This window comes from Panulirus ornatus, chromosome 19 (genome assembly GCF_036320965.1).
Source record: "Panulirus ornatus isolate Po-2019 chromosome 19, ASM3632096v1, whole genome shotgun sequence".
Classification (NCBI taxonomy): Eukaryota; Metazoa; Arthropoda; class Malacostraca; order Decapoda; family Palinuridae; genus Panulirus; species Panulirus ornatus.
This window is the reverse complement of record NC_092242.1, coordinates 62,571,102-62,591,552: the sequence shown is the minus strand read 5'-3', so window position 1 is coordinate 62,591,552 and position 20,451 is coordinate 62,571,102. Positions and strand designations below refer to the sequence as shown.

The following is a 20,451-nucleotide window of genomic DNA, read 5'->3' as shown; positions in this document are numbered from 1 at the left end:
CAGAAGATAATGTAAAACAACGAACCACCATTTCGGTCACTTGCATTCAACTCACATCGACCACCTCAAAACGCTAAACATCCGACACTGTCGTTTTAATAAATATTCATCACTTTTCAACCCTATCTACGACACTTTCACTTGACGAGGCCATCTCCGAAGCTTTTACATCAACACACACACACACACACACACACAGAGTAGCGGGAGCAAAACACTACAGAGGTGTGTAACAAGACAGTGATTGTAGCGAGCGTCAGGCAACTGCGGCGGGTCTGGTTACAAGAGGCGAGACGTGAGTTTAAAATATTTCCTACGTTGGCCACCGGCGGGTGTGGTACTCCATCTCAATTCTTCAATTTACATTCGCCACGTCAGCGAAGAGGGAGGGAACGAGGCACGACGGGCTACGGCTGCTGGGGCAACCTACACAGCGGACAGGCACAGCGATGCCAACTGAACCAGTCAATAACCTCGAAGAGACTACAGGGCTCCAGTGGGGAGAGAGAACCATCCATAGATATACCGTCGGGGTACGTGAAGGACATGGGTCATGATGGCTGCAGGAGGAGGAGGAGGAGGAGGAGGAGGCAAGCATATACAAGACGGACTGGTCGGCTGAGCTCAGCGAACACCTTTTCCCTTCCTCCCACAACCAAGTTTGCCTCATCCACTAAACTAAAAAATAAATATAACCTGACGATATATTTAAGTGGTCTTGCAGTAGATGTCTTATAATCCTCCCTGGCTTGACACAGGTTCGAGTGGATTATCTATGTATGTAGATATCTAGATAGATAGATATGCAGGAGACTTCTACATCGAAGGTTTAACAAAATCAAGTATCAAAAAGAAGTACAGTCCACGATTCATTCAGAAACACAATATCTTTATTTCAATTCCATTTCCCGTGCAGCAGCGCACACTGACTGTGTCTACTGGCCACGCCTCCCTCATTCGCTCACTGATGTCATGTTCCGACGAGTACACAAAGATCCCCAAAATTACTACAATTCACTCAGGACATATAAGTGAGCCGTTACGTGACAACAACAGACACAACACAACCACTGACTCGACATTCTTCTCTAAAATACCAAACAACCTTCAGTCACCCACCCGCTGACTCTCTCTCTCTCTCTCTCTCTCTCTCTCTCTCTCTCTCTCTCTCTCTCTCTCTCTCTCTCTCTCTCTCTCAACCTTTGACCCACACCCCCCCCCCCCAATGTTATCACAGGTCTTCATCGGCTTCTTACCTATCTCCCACACCTGCATGACGGTACCATTCACAACAACCAGGCACCTTTAATGGTTCATGTCTTCACGTTATCTTTCTCATATCATTACCCTTCCCTTAACGTGTTCCCTTAATTAATATCATACTATGAGGGTTATACACCTATACTCCTCCCCCTCTCTGTCTATACCTACACCATACGTCGGGATACTGAAAACCTCCAATCCACAGATATCAATAAGCATTAATCCACCATCTATTCAGGATGGCTCCCTTGCCCACCGCACAGTCACCAGGTCTCCTTAGACCAGCCCTAAAACTTTTCCCGCCGTACATTACTTAACTTCCACACCCGCGGCTGAAGCCTTTACGGGTCGCACACTCCCGTGGGGTGGGTCGGAAACACCCCCTCTCTCCTCACAGCTTCCCCCAGTCCTCCCTCCCACAACCCACCCATCCTCGCATCATACTTCACGGAAGCTTATTTAAAAACACAACTCTTATAACCAACGGAGACCTCAGTGCTGTGCATCCTAGCCTCAACTGAGACCTCAGTGCTGTGCATCCTAGCCTCAACGGAGACCTCAGTGCTGTGAATCCTAGCCTCTACGGAGACCTCAGTGCTGTGCATCCTAGCCTCAACGGAGACCTCAGTGCTGTGAATCTTAGCCTCAACGTAGAACTCAGTGCTGTGCATCCTAGCCTCAACGGAGACCTCAGTGCTGTGCATCCTAGCCTCAACGGAGACCTCAGTGCTGTGCATCCTAGCCTCAACGGAGAACTCAGTGCTGTGCATCCTAGCCTCAACGGAGACCTCAGTGCTGTGCATCCTAGCCTCAACGGAGACCTCAGTGCTGTGCACCCTACTAGCCTCGTCCTCCGCTCCCCTCCTCCAACACAGACCATCAAGGCGAGTCAACCTCCTCCTCTTCCTCCTCCTCCCCCACCCAAGTGATTCAGAATACAGGCATCGGCCCAGAATGAATTCCGTCATCCCAGTAACCGGATATCAGTTGCCAGAGCTCCGCACAAAGTTCGGTTATTCGCCCCGGTATCGTCAGAACAGTCGAGTCGAACGCAGGCGACACCAGGCTTTGTGTCTCCCCGTCAAGAGATGCAAGGCAAGAGCTGGACGTCGATCCAGCCAGCCAATAAAAGTGGGGGAAAATGGATTCGTGGACCACGGAAGTGGCTGGCACCACAATGATCTGTTTCATGAGTTCCATGCGATGGGTTCGCCCTCACCGCCGCTCACCTCGCCTCATTATAATAATGTTAACGAACAGCCCGAGGCGATAATAACTTCTGGTATAGACTCGCAGTCGTGAATGTACGACCTCCTCGCAACGGAAGGCACGACCCTTGGGTTATGCCAGCGGTGTGTGACCTCTGGCCTCAATCCCCTGATGGGCCAGAGCAAAGGCTATGGCGACCATAATACCATTGGTAACACCATCGTCGTTGTGTTGCAAATACCTCGGGACAAATGACGTTACACCTCCAGGTCCGTCGCCTACACACACACACACACACACACACACTTACCATGGAGGAGGGCGATCGGATATCAACTTCTACACACCATAACTACCAACCACACACACCGTGTGGTTCCCGGACGACCAGCTTAATGGCTCCAGCACGAGACAACTGGGGTGGTGTTGTCTGCTTCCATTTTCTCACTCCCCGATGGGGTGGGCGGGGGTGGTGGGGGGGATAAGATTTGTACCCTAGTATCGCCAGATCTACACAGTCATCTCACGTGCAGCCTATCCACCCCCCTCCCCCCCAACCTTCACTCCACCCCAGAGAGAAAAAAAATAGGTACGTTACACAATCCTTACACTGTGTATGTAAGTGTGTGTGTGTGTGTGTGTGTGTGTGTGTGTGTGTGTGTGTGTGTGTGTGTACACGCCTCGTATCATTATGTCTGGGAAGAGAAAAGCAAACTACGTGAACACGTCTTCAGTAAAAGCTGTATCACGTCATGACTTAAGAAGCGAAACAAAAAGACATTTTGACATGTCATGTACGATGCTCTGGTCTCTGGCCCCTACTGAGGAGAACAATACAGGGCTTTCCAAACGCTTCACAGACAAGGGGTCCGCTAACCAGACCCACATTACCAGCGTTCTCAATCCCCTCGAGCACGACGGTGCGACCCTTCAGACGAAGGTGTGGGCGCGACCTCTGGGTATGAGGGGCTGGTCGTCCTTTGACCTGAAAATGTCATGGTATCATCATACATGGGTCACATACCCTTGTGCTCCAGTCGTACTGCCGTGCTCAAGTGTCCTAATGTTGTGCTCAGGGGTCGTGCCACCGTGCTCAAATGCCGTGCCGTCGAGTTCACGGATCGTATCGCTGAATTCAGTTAAAAAAAAATGTTGATAGCTAGAATAAGTGTGTCCGATACACGACCTGTAGTTTACCTCTTGATGCTTTGGTTCTTCATTAACTCAAGTCAATGACTCCAGCATGAACACCATAACCACAAGAAATACAGAAATCATGGCATTAGTCACCCGTTATCTCTTTTAAACAAGTAGGTCCCAAGTCAACCGCCCATCTTGTGACATAATTTCAGATCAACAATTACTCCATCAACATACTCTGTTCTCAAATCTTAAGCTTTCTTCCCTCTGTACTATACTGCACTTATTTCTTACTCTCTTATCTTTCAAATCCTGAACACTTAAATCCCTCATCTGTCTTGCACTCACCCCACAAAAAAACACATCACTGCACTTGTCGACCTGTGTTTGGTCTGGACGTGGCTACCTTCCTGAGCGCTGCAAATAAGACCCACGTCGACAAGAGATACCCGTGGCAGCAAGGTGACACACACACACACACACACACACACACACACACACACATATATATATATATATATATATATATATATATATATATATATACACGTCTCACTCTCTTCCCCAGTACTCTGTACCCGAGTGTCGCCACCAAATTCTTCGACGAAGAAAATGGGTAGGAGGCCGACCGACTTAACACTTCCACAACTCTGCAACTTAGGATGAAGTGATCCTAAGTCATACACCACAACTTGCATCCTAAGTCCCGCGACATTGGGCCACACTGCTTATACCCGTGAACTCTTAATATTTTCCGCGTGTATTCAATTTGCATTTTGATTCTTGGGTGGGTGGGTGGGCGGTTGGAGGGTGGAGTATACTGCACTGGGGGGTACAGGGACCTCAAACTCGTATTCTGGTGGATTACTAACAACATGGCGGTTTCCGGTCGGCCTACTGCACTGCGGGATTAGGCTTATGCAAGGCAAGGCTATCACTGTGTTAAGCTACTGCTACGGTATGCTAAAGTTAAACAAGAAAACTTACCGGCTAGGCTAAACTGGGTTAGGCTACTGTAATACAAGACTACTGCTATGGTATGCTAGGCCTATCTGACTAGTCTATGCTACTGCTTTGCTACAGTATGCTACGCCTAGCCGACTGGGCTATGCTACTGCTTTGCTAAGCTACATCAAAGCAAGATTACTGGCACATTATACTATTTCTAGGCCAGGTTACCGTTAAGCGTCACCAGGCTACAGCTACGCTATGCTAGGTTACCTCTTTTCTAAACAACTACGAAGCTAAGCTACAGCCTTGCTAAGATATTGCTACCTGATAAGGTAGCCAATTTAAGTGTTTTCCAAGTAACTGCCAAGCTACAGCCAACAACCTAAGCCACAGCCAAGCTGGGCTATGCTAGGCTTAACTACTGTTATGCTACAGCTAAGCTAGACAACTTTTGGGCTAAAGTGCTGCTCTAGTAGGCTACTGCTGAGCTAATTCCTCCCTAGATATCTGCTTAGTTCAGTACTGCTGTGCTATTTCTGAGTCATCGTAAGCTACGCTAATTCTACAATTAAATCCTCCAACACACTCAAAGCTAAACTCTTCCAAAACATTCTAGGACAGCACGAGTGAAATCTATAAACAATAATAACAACAACCTAAGGCTAATTCTACCCTAAAATCCCCCTATATTTTCTATGACAGCACGAGTAAAATCCATAAACAATAATAAAAACAAATCTACGGTGATTAGATACAAAACAGTTTATACATATATTGTACAAACCTGCAAAGGAGATTATCATACTCTCGTTTGCGCAAAGAGAGATGACACTTGACAATGTATCCAATTTGTATGAATTAATTCCTCCAACAATTTCTCTTCATTATAAGCCGGACGCAGCCCTGCACTAGATGTATTTACGACGATATTATGCCTAAAGGAATGGCTAGCGCGTAGCACTCACGGCAGGAATATCTTAAGGTTACGCGTTCTTAAGTGCTATGTGTGTGAGCCGGAGACACTGTGTATTTGTGGAATGAAAGCCAGTAGCCCAAGTGTGGGTGTGGCAGAAAGAAAAGACAGCTAACTGGGCCAAAGGAGTGCCAACTGACAGCCACTAAAGTGCTGGCTTGCTCCGCCTCGTGACCTAGGCCCCCGATAGCGAGGCGGGTAGTAACGGTAATATACAAGGTCTCCCGTAGGGTGGGTGGCTGCCTACCACCTACTACCCACCAGAGAGAGAGAGAGAGAGAGAGAGAGAGAGAGAGAGAGAGAGAGAGAGAGAGAGATCATAGTAGTATGAACCCCCATAGATAAGATTCCTCGAGGGGGTCCAACAGATTCCATTTAGATAGTATTACAAACTTCCCCATTCCACCTTCAATAACAAGCGAAAGGAAAATATCAAAAATATGTAGCCTGAATTTGGTAGCCACATGCCTCAAATCTTTTAGCTAAATTTCTCGAATACTGGTGGTTAATTGTCTCTGATTTGGTAGTTAAATGTCTTAGATCTAGTGGTGAAATATCTCGAACATGGTAGTTATGTGTTTCCAATATGGAAGTTAAATATCTCGAATCTGGTATTTAACTCCTCGAATATAGTATCTAAAATGTCTCGGATTTGGTAGTTAAATGTCTCAAATATGTAAAGTTAAATGTCTTGGATCTGATGGTAAAGTCTCGAATATAATAATCAAATATCTTGGCTTTGGTACTTTAATTTGGCCGTTCAATGTATCGGATTTGGTTATCATATGTCTTAAATGTCTCGAATCTGTTAGTCAAAACGTCTGGAATACGGTAGCTAAATATTTACGTATCTTGAAGTTTTAAACTCCTCCAACTTGAGTGTTTAATACCTCGCATTTGGTAATTCTTTCCTTTTTCTCTCTCTTCCTTTCCAGAAGCTGCTTTCAAGCAATCATCCAAGGACCTGGAATAAAGGAATAAAAGTTACTGTAGAACACATCAAACAACATTATGGCGTCTGTGGACATAGCGCTAGCTCGCTCAGCCTCGAAGCGTAGCACAAACATATCGGGGTGGGGAGGGACCATAACACCTCGGAATGCCCGCCCAACACAGTTGTCTGTAACGATGGTTGAACTCTAGCAACCCTTTTAAATCTCGTGTGTTCTGGCCTACCTGACTGTAACGATCACTCACTCACTCACTCACAACTCCCGGCAAAGTTGCGTCATTATTGGCATCAGCCAGGACCCACAGCTGCAGTACGGCTCTACTCCCGACAATTACGAGCGGAGGCGGAGGCGGGAGTTTCATTCGTTCCGGGAGTCTGGTCAAAGATGTTATTTTGGGTGAACCGCTGCAGCTCGACGACTTGAAACCCCCCTGAGTACGACGACCAGAGCCACGGTACTCAAAGCTTGGGGGTCATCATCGTACTCGAAGACTTCAGAATGACGTACTCAAGGTGTACTGTTTTTTCAAAGTCGTACTTCTGACGTTCCGTTATCATAATCAAAGGTTTAAGCAATCGTACTTACGGAGGAAGGGGGTTAAATCATCGAACTGCAAAGGACGAGGAGCGTAGATCAGACGAAGTGGCGATACATTAGGGATAATTAGGCTTAGCGAGGAGAGTCAGCGACAAATCGTAGCCACCACAGCCGTACCGTTCCTTCATCGGCGCAAGACATGTTTCCGATCGTTCGCTCAACAAGTAGACAACAAAGCATTTACACCGATACCTCGAAAATCTACATTAAGCAGCGTGTCAATGTAAGAATTTTGTACAATTGAAACATTTAACGTAGCCCTAAATCAATCCATCAATTATCATAAATTATTTATTATAATTATCCCTGGAGACTTGAGATACAAAATGCTACCCACGTTATCCCCATGCCGAAGCAACTTCGTTCCTCCTCTCCTGCATCATTACATTTTAAACACAAGAACAGAAGAAGGGACCAAGCGAGGATTTTCCCCCTCGAAGGCTCACCTGGCTGTTCCTGGCGCTTCTTTGATAATGTGGGAAACGGATCTGGGTCCAGTGTGATAGGTGGAGGCGAGGAGGATCTCAAACCCCCCCCCCCTCACCCCCCAACCCACCTCACGATTCCTACCTTATCCTGCGTGTATCTGGGATGATCCCCTGTAGGCTGGTCACGGTGTGAACCCCTGTGCTCTCTCTCTCTCTCTCTCTCTCTCTCTCTCTCTCTCTCTCTCTCTCTCTCTCTCTCTCTCTCTCTCTCCCCAAAACACCCACTCTCAGGAGGAATTCATTAAGAGACGGTCTCCAGTTTGGAACGTCGGGGAGGTGCGGCGATGCGTGGTACACCCGCAAGCCAAATAATTCCACAGCTGCCGCCGCCGCCGCTGCTGCTGCCCCTGCTGTGCTGCTGCCGCTGCTCCTGCTTTCACAAAAGACAGCCATCAGGATAAAAGCAGACCCAGATGGTCGAAGTTCCAATGATCTCTCGTGGAGAGAGGCTCTATGTTCCCTAACGCTCTACACCTCAACGGACATCTACGTCCGCAGAAATATAACCTATCTATTTGTCTACCTGACTCTCTATCTATATATATACATCATCATCAATGCCATTCCAAATGTTCATGGGGTGGATCAGGTAAGGAACATGCAGCTTCAGTAAATTCCTGTGTGATTACCGTTTGTGTCTTACGAGAAGAGAGTTTTACACTCGCGTGTGTGTTTGTGTGAAAAGAGTCGCCAATACCAATCTTGGCAAGGGGCTCCTGTCAGTGATCGCCCGTTCTCGAGTGTGCCACTACTGGCACAGGTCGGGTGAAGGTGCTCGGGGTGCCATTACTGGCACAGGTCGACCCGTTCATGACTGTAGTGCACCAGGCTCTTTAGTGGATGTGTGCGTTATGTATATTGTAATGAATTGCTTCATCATATGAATCCAGCAGACACAATAAAGATAATGGGATAAAAAAAAAAACATTCACAATATATGAAATAAAATTATACCCTCCACGTCTTCCACTAAAACAATTATAACACTAAGTTTGACGAGGAAATGACCAGATGAATAATGAACGATACTAAAGCTATGATACGTGACCGATCAAGTGGTGTGTCCACGAAGCTAAGTGACACGGGACATACACACCTAACACATGACACATGACGCTGGGCCTGACTGGGGACACCTGTGACGGGGCCACACACACACACACACACACACACACACACACACACACACACACACATACGTGACAATCACTTGAAGGAAACAATCAATGGTCAAAGATACGACTCCTTGAGCACCATCGATGGTACAACCCTTCTGTACCATTATACCTTAGGGTCGTACCGCTGTTCTGAAGGGTCGTACAGTCGTGCTCAATTGTTATAACGTCCTGTTCAAGAGGTTAATCAACAAACAGCTCCATCAGAACCACCACCCCCTTGTGAAAGAATGAAAAGGCACACATCCACTTGACGCCACACCAGTATGAATCACACCCTAAACTCTCTCAACCACGTACAAATCACACCAGTGAAGAAGAAGAAAAAAAGACGTTTAAAACCCAGCAAATCAAAGCCGTCATGGATATGAGGTGGGAAAAGCGTCGCCAGCAGTGAAGGTTTAATACCGGGTAATAAAGTCGGAGATCTACGACTGTTCAGCACCGCGAGAGGAGTTCCGGGAGAGGGGAGGGGAGGGGGAGGTATCATACGGGGGGAGGTATCATACAGCCACTGGGTGGGGGTGCGGGGGTCCCCCAAAAGGAGTAAAAGTCGCTTTTTATTGGGCAAGACTCCGGCACTAAAGCCTCGCCGAGTGGCACCCAAAGTGCCCAATATGAAGTCCACCTTCACTCCCCGCCACCAAAAGACTCTCAAAACACCAATATTAATAACATATTTTACCTGCAGAAGTTTAAAAGCCAACACTAACACGAACAGTCTCTCTATTGCCCTTTTAAATCTCACGTTATTTATTCGTTCTTTAATAAATCATCAAGCTGGACCCGCTATCTGCAAAGGCTTAGCTGGCAGCGTAAGCAAAACCTGGGGTATATAAAACACTGTATATATCAAAAATAAGTTTCTTTGTTTTTCGTGAAAGTAACGTGGATATGCGACGTAATGGAGAGTGTTTACGGGTCGAGTTTATATTTCTACATGATTTGTTGAAAGAGAAAGAGAGAAAAAAGTCAGCCATCAAGGGAACAACCGTGATTTTTATTCGAGCCCCATTTCCAAAATAAATTGGACGGGAGGGAGCCAATTCCAGAAAAACCATTTACCAAAGCGAGCACATCCAACTGGCAATTACGTGATCAATCATTAATTACGCGTTGCTAAATATCCACAGCAGCCCTGTGCTCTTACAACTACTGAATACCAATCGGGCTCAACCGCTTGTAAGAATGAACGCCACGTTTCTGCTTAGAAGCCATCACTTCCAGCGAAGCGAACAACATTCCTTGTCCTAACTTCGATTCGCTGCCATGAACAACATTACGTACTTCCAACTCCGTGTGACCAGCTGAGCAAATCACACACTTCCTTTGCTGACCACAAAGTATAATAATACACTAAACTTTCGGAGTGAGGACTTTGTCCCTACTGATCATATCTATTATATATTTCCTAAGGGAGGTGCATATTGCACTATATTGGAAATTTTCCCCGTCTCCAGTTGCTCTAGTGGCTGTGCTAGTTGCTGCCGCACCTGACTCAGACAACGTCAAATATACATACGACTAGGCTGTGCTAGCTGCTGCCACACCTGGCTTGGACATCGTCAAATGAACATAGAATCTAAAATACCGTTAATGGCTATATGACTTTCGCTCTCATTTCTCTGCTGAGCGGCAGGATGTCACCAGAGCAACCCTACCTGCCATTCTCTGTCAACGGCCAGAGTTCCTCCTCCTCCTGGTCGCGTTCTAACCTTGCCACTCTTAAAGACAGGCCGGTATCACATTTCTCTTCGTCAGAACACCTTCGTTCTTACACAGCAAATAACTAGCGACGGCTTAAGATAACATTTAGCAAATGTTAAGGTGCGTCAGTATAACAACCTACGAGCACGACGGTGCACAACAGGTTCGACCGTTCGTAAAGGGTCAGGTCATTTAAAGGTCGTCATCATACCCCAATGGTCGACGTGTTCATATGGTCGTACCGGCTGGCTCGTGGGGTCCTCGGTTGGCTAAAGGACCCACATATACATGATGCGGGAGGAAAGCTTCTTACACTCGGACCTGGCGGACCTGTCCGCCTCCACCCACCTTCGCCCAAACTCCTGGTGGCAAATCTACCATCTTCCACATTCCCTCGGCCAGTTCTGGTCCACGACGCCCAACAGTCCACCACCTCCAACCCTGTCGCCCTGCACACGTGTCAAACGGCACCGTAATTTGCCATCGTTACCAGGTGGCCAAGGCAGCAGCAGCAGCAGGCGCAGGGCTTACGCTAGTGAACTGTACCTTTACACAGAGTGCGACACACTGCCACCTGGATAGGCTCCTAGTGAGCAAAGTTGAGGTGCGACTTAGGGCCACATTACGGTGCAGGCTGTTGACAGCGACGGATCTGCACCCAAGGGTGGAAACTGTGAAGCATCTTATGAACCAGAGAGAGAGAGAGAGAGAATAATTACCTGTCTGTACAGTACGCGGTATGAATTCTACACTGCTAGGCTCAATCTCTCGTCTAGTCTTCATCACATCAATGCCTCTACAACTTCGTGTAGTTAGAAGGTAGTCTACCTACAGTATAACTATTCTAACGAGTAGGAAAAAAATAATGTGCTTTTACAAACAACCCAGGAATCTACGTGATGCATTCGTAGAAACACTACAATCTAACCACTTGAGAAACTGCCACGGAAACTATCTCTTCATGTATTAAGGCATGCTCCCCGAATCCCGCTCAATGTAGTCAACACGAAGCTTAAATCTCTTATCACAACTTCCTTGAAATGGAGGGGGGAAAATGCAGTGTTTAAAGAAAATCACCTAGAGCCACGAAGCGCTATTTCTAGCTCTTGAACCTCCAACTTGAGGTAAAAGTTTAACTAAAAACGTCCTTTTAAAAGTAGGGCAAGAACGTTCACCGGGTCATAGCGACATAGTCTAATGAATGTAAAGAAGTGAAGCTCACGTGCTTTGCCTACAGAGGCGTTCTGCCAACCCCTCGAACCACATCATACTAGGACTATATATATATATATATATATATATATATATATATATATATATATATATATATATATATGCCCTCTGTTATCTTTATCGTCTCCTGCATGTGCACTCTGTCTCTTCACCTTCCCCCATACATACAATCCCCCAACTCCATCTCCCCTTACACATGCACTCTCCCATCTTCACCTTCCCCTACACAAGCACCCTCCCATCGTTATCTTCCCCTTTACATGTACTCCGCTTTCTTCACCTTTCCTTACAAACGCATTCTGCTTTATTCACATTCCCCAACACATAAATTCTCCAATTTCTACCTTCCCCAATACATGCACTTTCCTTTCTTCACCTTCTCCTACACATTAACTCGCCTTTCTTCACAAGCACCCTCCCATCTTCAGCTTCCCCTACTCATGTATTCTGCTTTCTTCAGCTTTCCCTATACATTCACTCTCCTTTCCTCACCTTCCCCTAGGCATGCATTCTCCCATGTTCACCATCTCCTACATATTCACTCTGCTTTCTTCACCTTCCCTTACATATGCAATGTCCCTTCTTCACCTTTCCCTATACATGCACTATCCTATTTTCCCATTTTCACCTTCTCCTACACATGGATTCTCCCATGTTCACCTTCCCTTACAAATTCACTCTTCTTTCTTCACCTTCCCCTATCGTGCACTTTCCCATCTTCTCCTTTCCTTACAAATGCACTCTATCTTCACTTCATTCAAGAAAATTCCCCTCATACTTCTGTAAGGTTGGCTTTAACTGGCAAACTCAATCAACTTGCTTGTATTACATAAGTCATTCTGGAAGTCCTCCCCTCCAGTTTTACTTTTCCAAAAGAGGGAACAGAGACAGGGGGCCAAGTGAGGATTTTCTCTCTAAGGCTCAGTCCTCTATTCTTGACGCTACCTCGCTAACGTTGAAAATGGCAAATATGTATGAAAAAAAAATATATATATACATATATATATATATTCTTTATACCAAAATGCTCAGGACCAAGGACCTTCCAAAACAATGATTTTTCTGGTCTAAAGAATACTCACCCCATCAGAGCTTCTCTCCCCTACCTCATTAATTATTCAATGATTACACACCCGTCAAGTTAGTAGTGGGAAAATGGGGCAAAGGGTCAGAATGCACACCAACATATGAATTACAGTAAATAAAAAAAATTAAGTCAATTCACATACATAAACATAAAGGAGAATCTGTTGCCATGGCCAAGAGATATAGACAGAATATAGGAAAATAAAGGAGTTAAAAAAATACTGAACATATGACCTAACTTGCTAAAAATCTCTTTGTGTCTGTCTAAAAACTGCAGGAAGTAAACACACAAATGATACCCAATAAATGCAGGTATCTGAAGCATTTAACTTTGAAGCAACAAAAAAGTACATTGGTGAGTTGAATGAGATTAAGATTCACATCGTCATGGTTTAACTGTCATTTTTCTCATGGTTAACACCTTTTTTTTATGCTTTTCACCATTAACACACCATCTCATTCTTTACAGCATGACCTGTTGCGTGTATTTGCAATAAAACAATGAATCTTGCCCTACCAATTTCCTCACTGGAGTTGCCATGATCATGGTAACATATCAAAATTAGTACCAACACCTCTTCCTACAAAACAAACAAAAACTGGACTAATTCTAACATAATGTTCTGAGGACAGAATACTGTTAAAAACAAGCAAGAACCTTTCATTTTAAAGAGCACATCAATTTCATGAGTCTTGGGAAAAGACCTCAAACAACTGAAGCATGGATGCCACCTAAAACTTCATGTGCTTCTGCACAACACACCTGTCTAATGTGAAAACTTGGCAACACAGATAACTTACCCAAACAACTCGGGCCACAAAATATTGGACAAATGGAGAATACCAGTGTAAAGAATTTTGACAAAAAGAATCTGACTATATACATATATATATATATATATCACTGATGCTTGTTCCTCCAGGAACTCCCATCAAGGGTGCAGCATAGCAGAAAAGTCTCCACAGAGTCAGAGGTCAACAATCTAAGCTGCAGAAATGAGTTATTTCAGACGAGTATGTGGTATGAATCGAATGAACGAAGAAAGTGATGGCAGGGTGTATGAGAATTTGGTGACATAAAGGAAGCAAAAGGAATGAATTGTAGAGTGATAGAGTGGGTAAAACATAATGCTTTGAGGTGATTCAAGCATGTGAAAAGAATGCAAAATGGGGAGTTCACAGGAAAAGTGTAAGAGTGTGTGAAAGGAAGACCATATGTGACATGGGGAAATAAGAGTATAAACATACTGGAAGGAAAAAATGGGGGAAGAATGTGTGGTACGGTGTATGTGAGGGAGGTGTGTAAGGACAGGGATACATGGAAACTTTTGCTGTAGCCATCCCTTTCATGAGAGTTTCCAGAGGGAATGGGCATCTAGATACAATAAAGCCAAAAGCCTGTTTGGATTCACAGCTGAAAATAGAAAATGAAAGATACAATATTCATACTTTCTAAAGTCTTGGTCTGACCTCAACTGAATATGCTGTTCCCTTTTGGTAAAAACCCTTCACTTAGATAAAAACCTTGTGAGAAGACTCAAAGACTGAATAATTATTCTGTCAAATAAGTGTCTTCAAAATACCAAGTAATCTTAGCAAAATAACATTATGAAAATTTCAAAACTTTAGACAGACATTCAATGACTAAAAATATCATCTAGATAAACTGAAAGAAATGCAAGAGCAACATAGCTAAAAAATTCTTCAGATGCATGGTAGAACACTGGAATAAACTATGTTCACATACAGTAAATGCATGTGGAGGTATCTGTGAAATCAAACTTAGACAAATACTTCTATAATATCTATTATCAACACATAATCCTGTTTCAAGAAGTGATATTAAACATTTCTTTAATTTTCAAGCCCAACCCAGAGCATATTCCAGGGGATTTCAAGTGCTCTATAAGGCCAATAACCACACACTGACTACATGTGCACTATGCCTGGATTGGTTTGAGAATCATTTTGTGTCTCAGGGCAAGGCATATTGTCAATCACTTGATCTTCAAGAAAATTGTGAGATTCTCTAGGTGTTGGACAACTGCTCTTCACATCCTTATGTAAGACCTTAAAAAAGACACAGTTTACTGAGTTTACATTCCTCTTAACTGTGTCTCTCTTATACAGCCTATGAAGGAGGGGCCATGGCATTCAAGATTTTCAAAACAAGTCCTCCAAGAAGGGTACTATTTGGTGTGCTGTTAGATCACAGGACAAGACAGGTAACATTCCACAATGTCTCTTGAGGATGAAGCAGATCCTGACTTTGGTGGGTTTTGTGTTTCACAGGAACAACAAATCATAGAGGATTTGTTACAGTAAGCCAGAGGTTTTTCACTTAGTGAAACAAAGGTGTTAAATCAACAGGATACTGAAGAGAAGTGAAACAGTGCATATGGAATTAAATCTAGACCATGAAGAAACAAAACAGTGATGATGAAAATGAAAATTCCAAAAGATATGGAAAGATTTTAACTGATAAGTGTATCAGCATCACTGAGGAACCAATAAAAGGTCTGGAGCAAGAAAAGGCTGTAAGTGAACTATGTATTAAGAATGCAAAGAAGAATAAAGAGAAGAGAAGCAAAATCACCTGCAACAAACAAAAATGCTGTACATTTTCAAGAGAGTTACTATGCATTGTGAAAATCATCTAAAGCTTAAACCTTCAATTTCAACAGGAAGTGATCCACCCACTTCTTTTCAGGAGATCCAATCAGATGCTTCATTGTTATGAGACAAAATAAGAAAATTAAAGAAAACTTATTCTATAACGACTGCTTTGGAAAAGATCAACATAATGTATTTTTTCATACTCCATCTTTTCTATATCATCTGTACATATCAGAGGGTATGGCCCAAAAATAAGAAATTCATCTGATCGTTACCAATAAAAGGGAACAGAATGGTGATGCAAAATTTTTTACATATTTCAAAGATAGCCACTCCATAGAAGACACAAGTCCTTTACAGGTAAAATGTCTTGTAACTTTAAAAATTGAAAGACCTCTGCATTAACTAATGTGGCACCTTCAACATGATGTGAAGGAATTCACAGTGAAAAGAAAACAATTGACTTTTGTCACATAATCAGAAAGATGTGTCTTGTGGGCTGTGACTCATGGCTTACTTATCTTGTTGAGTTCACCAACCACTTCTCACTATTACTCTATACATGGGCCAAGGAACCAACTGCTTGGAGCATATGATGCTGCCTTAACCTAAAACTGGTTTTAAAATGCAGCTGCATTGAGCTGAACTCTCACCATCTACACACTTCTTTTTTTTACAAACTGCAGGCCTCATACAAACAAGGTAATTCAAGGGCTGGCTGGTTTAGTTTGGTTACGTTGGACAGGGTTAAAGTATGCTTTGGTATAAAAGACTAAGGTGAGCTGCATCATATTTTCTGAAAAGGGGTAAAGATGGAGAGAGCTAGCAACCAGTCACCTCTCAACAGTGCTCATAATCTGAAATAAGTTACCTGGTCTAAGACATACAGTTAGAAATGCATTATACCCAACAAAACTGCATGACAGTCAAAAAGAAAAATGTTACTTAGAGATCTGGCCAATGAAGAGTCAGCACATAAATAAAAATTTCAAAAAGTTTTCCACATAAAATACCATATAAACTTCGTTTTGATGTAAATAACACTGCACTACAGCCAGCTGCTATCACAAACATAAAATTCATCTGATTCACATCACATATCATTAACACTCTCTAATGACATGACAACAATACAAACTATTCATACTCTAATGACAGACCACTCAACCTAAACCCTCTGAATACTCAGGAAAATGGCAGTAATCCCCCACTGGCTTAATCTACAAGATTTATCTGTTTCTTCATTGTCAATAAAAAATAATAATAACACTCTGGCACACTGACGTCCCAATGCGCATCCTCTATAGCACTTATGCTAGCATAAACCGGAGATAATATGCATTCAAAACTTAAAAAACTGAAAATCCATTTGGGGTCTTTATCATCCACTTCTAAGGTCTCAGTTCATATCATGGTCTGAAGTGTGTGCCAACCTTTCCCATGCATTTTCTAGCTATGCCAAGTTTCTCAAGTTCATCAGTAATTATAAAGTGGTTATCAACAAATTCACTCCTCAAGGATGGTGATCTGTTTACTACCTGAAGTATACATTATCACAAAACTATCATTTACAAATGAATGCACGTAATAAAAATATGAGACCAAAACTAACCAGTCACAAGTTCATAATCATCACAAGCAGCATTATGCATCTCTACAAACTCAATTCCTATTTTGGGGTATATGACATAATAGATCAATCATTTCTGTGCAAAGGTTTGTTAACAATGTAAAATCAAAAACATCACCAATCTAAAATAATTAGAAACACATGTATTAGCATCCTATAAAACTCACTATAATGGTGATTCTGGTATCAGATTTACTATTTGGTGCATAGAGTATTATAAAACAATCACATCCGAACAAATGAATATAAAAAAAAATGCCAGACCAAAGACGATATCACATGTCTTTGTTCATCACAAACATTTACACAATGCTGACTGCTAGCGACATACATGCCTTGTTCAACTAAGAGGTAACGAGAGCTCACTCCAACATGTGCCAAAATGATAAGATGTTTATTGAAATTCACCATCTTCCCTCAATACAAACTAACCTTTCCAATTCTGCCTGTCTCACAAAAACCATGTAAAACATGACCTAAAAACATATGACAAATTTTTTCATACACATTCGCCATTTCCCGCATTAGCAAGGTAGCATTAAAAACAGAGGACCGAAACTGAGAGGGAAAATCCTCACTTGGCCCCCTTCTCTGTTCCTTCTTTTGGAAAAGTAAAAAATGAAGGGTAGGATTTCCAGCCCCTTGCTCCCCCCCCCACATTTTAGTCGACTTTAACATGTACGGAATACGTGGGGAATATTCTTTCTCCCCTATCCCCAGGGATAATGACATAACATAAATATCTTTTCTATTTCAAGGTCTTCATCAAGGCCAGGCCTCAAATAAATCAAGGAGCTAACAAGATTTGGAAGACGAGAAGAAGAGTTTTTAAGAAAGAGGAGACCCTACCTTTTAAGAAAAGGGCACGTCATAGCAATGAAAATAACAAGTACAGAGTTCCTGAATTCTGCAGAACGGGAAAGAGACAGACATTATAATCACTCATCCCTGAACAGCCAAGAGATATAATGTAATCCCGCAACACAGTGGCGTGCTAAGAAATACATGGTCTACCTAATGTTGGAGGCACACATGCAGGCAATCAAAAGGAGCTAAAAACACAGTAAAATCTACAGAAGACAGAAAGAAAACTAACATTGTTACATTTAGCCCCAGCTTCAGGAGTCATCCTCTACGCAAGGTCACATCAATCCTTTATGCAATCAGAGCAATTGTTTGAAAGAGAAGAATCTTTGACATAAGACAGACTTCATCTACGATGATTCCTACTTATGTCTTTTGAAGTTAGCAGTGAAACTGTACAGTTATCAAAGGAGATGGGAGAGTAATGAGTTGTTCTAGAAAGAGACAGGGAGAAACTGGGTTTCAAAAGTACTGAAAAATTGCAAAAGAAAAATAAAGGAGAGGGAATGGGATCAGCAGGATGACATGAGGAAGAGGACAAGGTGTGCAGTCTTCTAAAGTGGAGTTAGCAGAAAATAAGGCCCTGAAAAGAATGGAGAGTTCCTGATCTGGTTAGAGAAAGACGAGGAAAGACTAAAAACTGCAAAATCTGTTAGACTAGGTCTTTGAACACTAGCAAGGAGTTCCTATTTTCCTAAGAACAGACTTGCTTTGGTTTATGCACTATTCATTTAATCTTTTAAGAGGAAATAAAAAGTGAACTTTGTCATCCTATAAACATACAATGTATAAAGCAAATAACATTAGGTCTGTATCTGTCCGAAGATATAATGGTCATGTGGTTCTGTGTTGACCATATGAAAGTGATACTAAATTTCACACTGTTCATTACTATAATCTTAACTGATACTAACATGCTATTAACACCTGTGAATTCTTCATCAAAAAATGTCCTTAGAAGATTCAAAATTCTGTTTTACCTAACTGGAAGAAGTGAGGCTTTATGACACTGTAACTTGTGCAACAGATATAAACTACCTTCAAAGTTTACACCTACTTACTACTGTCCAATCATTTCTGCCAACTTATCATATCAAAAAACACTTCAAACCATCTTATATAAACACATCACCCATATGCTGAAAAGCATACTTATGTAATTTGGAAGCAAGACCAACCCAACAGGCTGCTCATACATAAAGCTGAAGACTGCAATCCCATATGGAAATGTTTACAGCAGTTCATTCCAAATATGAATCCATAAAATAGAATCAAGTTTGGTGAAACGAATATTGACGATCATACCTAACACATCAACAGCAAAAACTATCTAAAAAAAAAATACCATACATATCACTGTATCCCCAGCTTTTAAACAGGCAGGTTTACCTTTAATATGCATTCTGACTGGCATTCCACAGCTGTTCACTCAGTTCATACTCATCAAATATTCCTATGACTGACTATGGTATACTGATGTATGGACTCGGGCAGTCCTGTATGGCAACTCCTTATAAGATATGTAGAGAAAAAAAAAATCTTACATAAATCATTAACATACACTGCGTTGCATTCTATCAGATCTGATCAATTACACCGTAGCCTCATATTCCATAAAAAGAAAAGCTGTACAGACATGATATATAAATGGTAATTACGACTTTATAACAATTAACCCATAACATAACCAGTTTCTGATGACTTATAAATTCGGCACCTTTCCATTCATCCTAATAAAGATCTCTTTCTTTCGCATAATCTCTTTAAATATTCTCTCGCAAATGCTTAGAGATGAATCTGTGACAGATGTGACCTAAGTGAAATACAAGGTGGAGACCACAGGGTGGGTCAGGTCAGATGAACAACCGTAATTAACCACAATATAGCAGCTCAATGCCATGACTTACTTCAAAACTACCGGGAAATTAACTATCAAAATGCATGACCATTTCCTACCTTGTATAAAGTGGGTGTGGAGGGTATATTAGGCCACAAACACCGCCCTGACACTTCACTGACCTCACGTAAACAAACAGCTGTCGAAACTGAGGCGAAAATCTGTCAACAGATGGCAGCACAGTCTCCTGCAGACGAAAAAGTACTTGAGTTTCGCGATGCGCAAACAGGAAACTGGAACAATTTAAGATTTTAAGTGTGTTACGAGGTATAATCATCATTCAGATTAAATCCATTAAAGTTCCTATCATGGGAGAAAAGCGGTGTCAATAAACTAGTCTTACAATATACTCGTTACTTCGAAACTTGCGATCATGCATTTTAATGAATATATGAACGCACAAGTCATATTTTGCAGTGGAATGTGATGTCATGGAGTATATAGGTGCGTAATCCATAGTGAAGAGTCTTGTTTACGTAAAATCTTTATTAGGCAACTGGGTATTGATTTTTAAGTATTTGTTTATAGTAGGTGTATATTTTATGTTCGAGTGTTTAAATAAAAAGTGCTTCTAGATAAGGACATAAGCATGGCATCTTTACACAAATATGAAGATATATTTTGTCATATATATATATATATATATATATATATATATATATATATATA

At 42.4% G+C, this 20,451-nt stretch overlaps 1 protein-coding gene across 23 annotated transcripts in view; it reads right to left on the bottom strand.

Moving 5' to 3' along the window:
• Window positions 1–19,942, bottom strand: part of LOC139755581 (uncharacterized) — an 887,125-nt gene extending 867,183 nt beyond the window's left edge. For 21 of the 23 annotated variants that reach the window (XM_071674063.1, XM_071674071.1, XM_071674089.1 and 18 more), the window contains exon 1: window positions 19,842–19,942. The gene's annotated coding sequence lies outside the window, so the exon portion shown is untranslated. The remainder of the gene's footprint in view (window positions 1–19,841) is intronic. The other 2 variants (XM_071674068.1, XM_071674069.1) reach the window with 2 other exon arrangements.
• Between the last annotated feature and the right edge of the window lie 509 nt (window positions 19,943–20,451).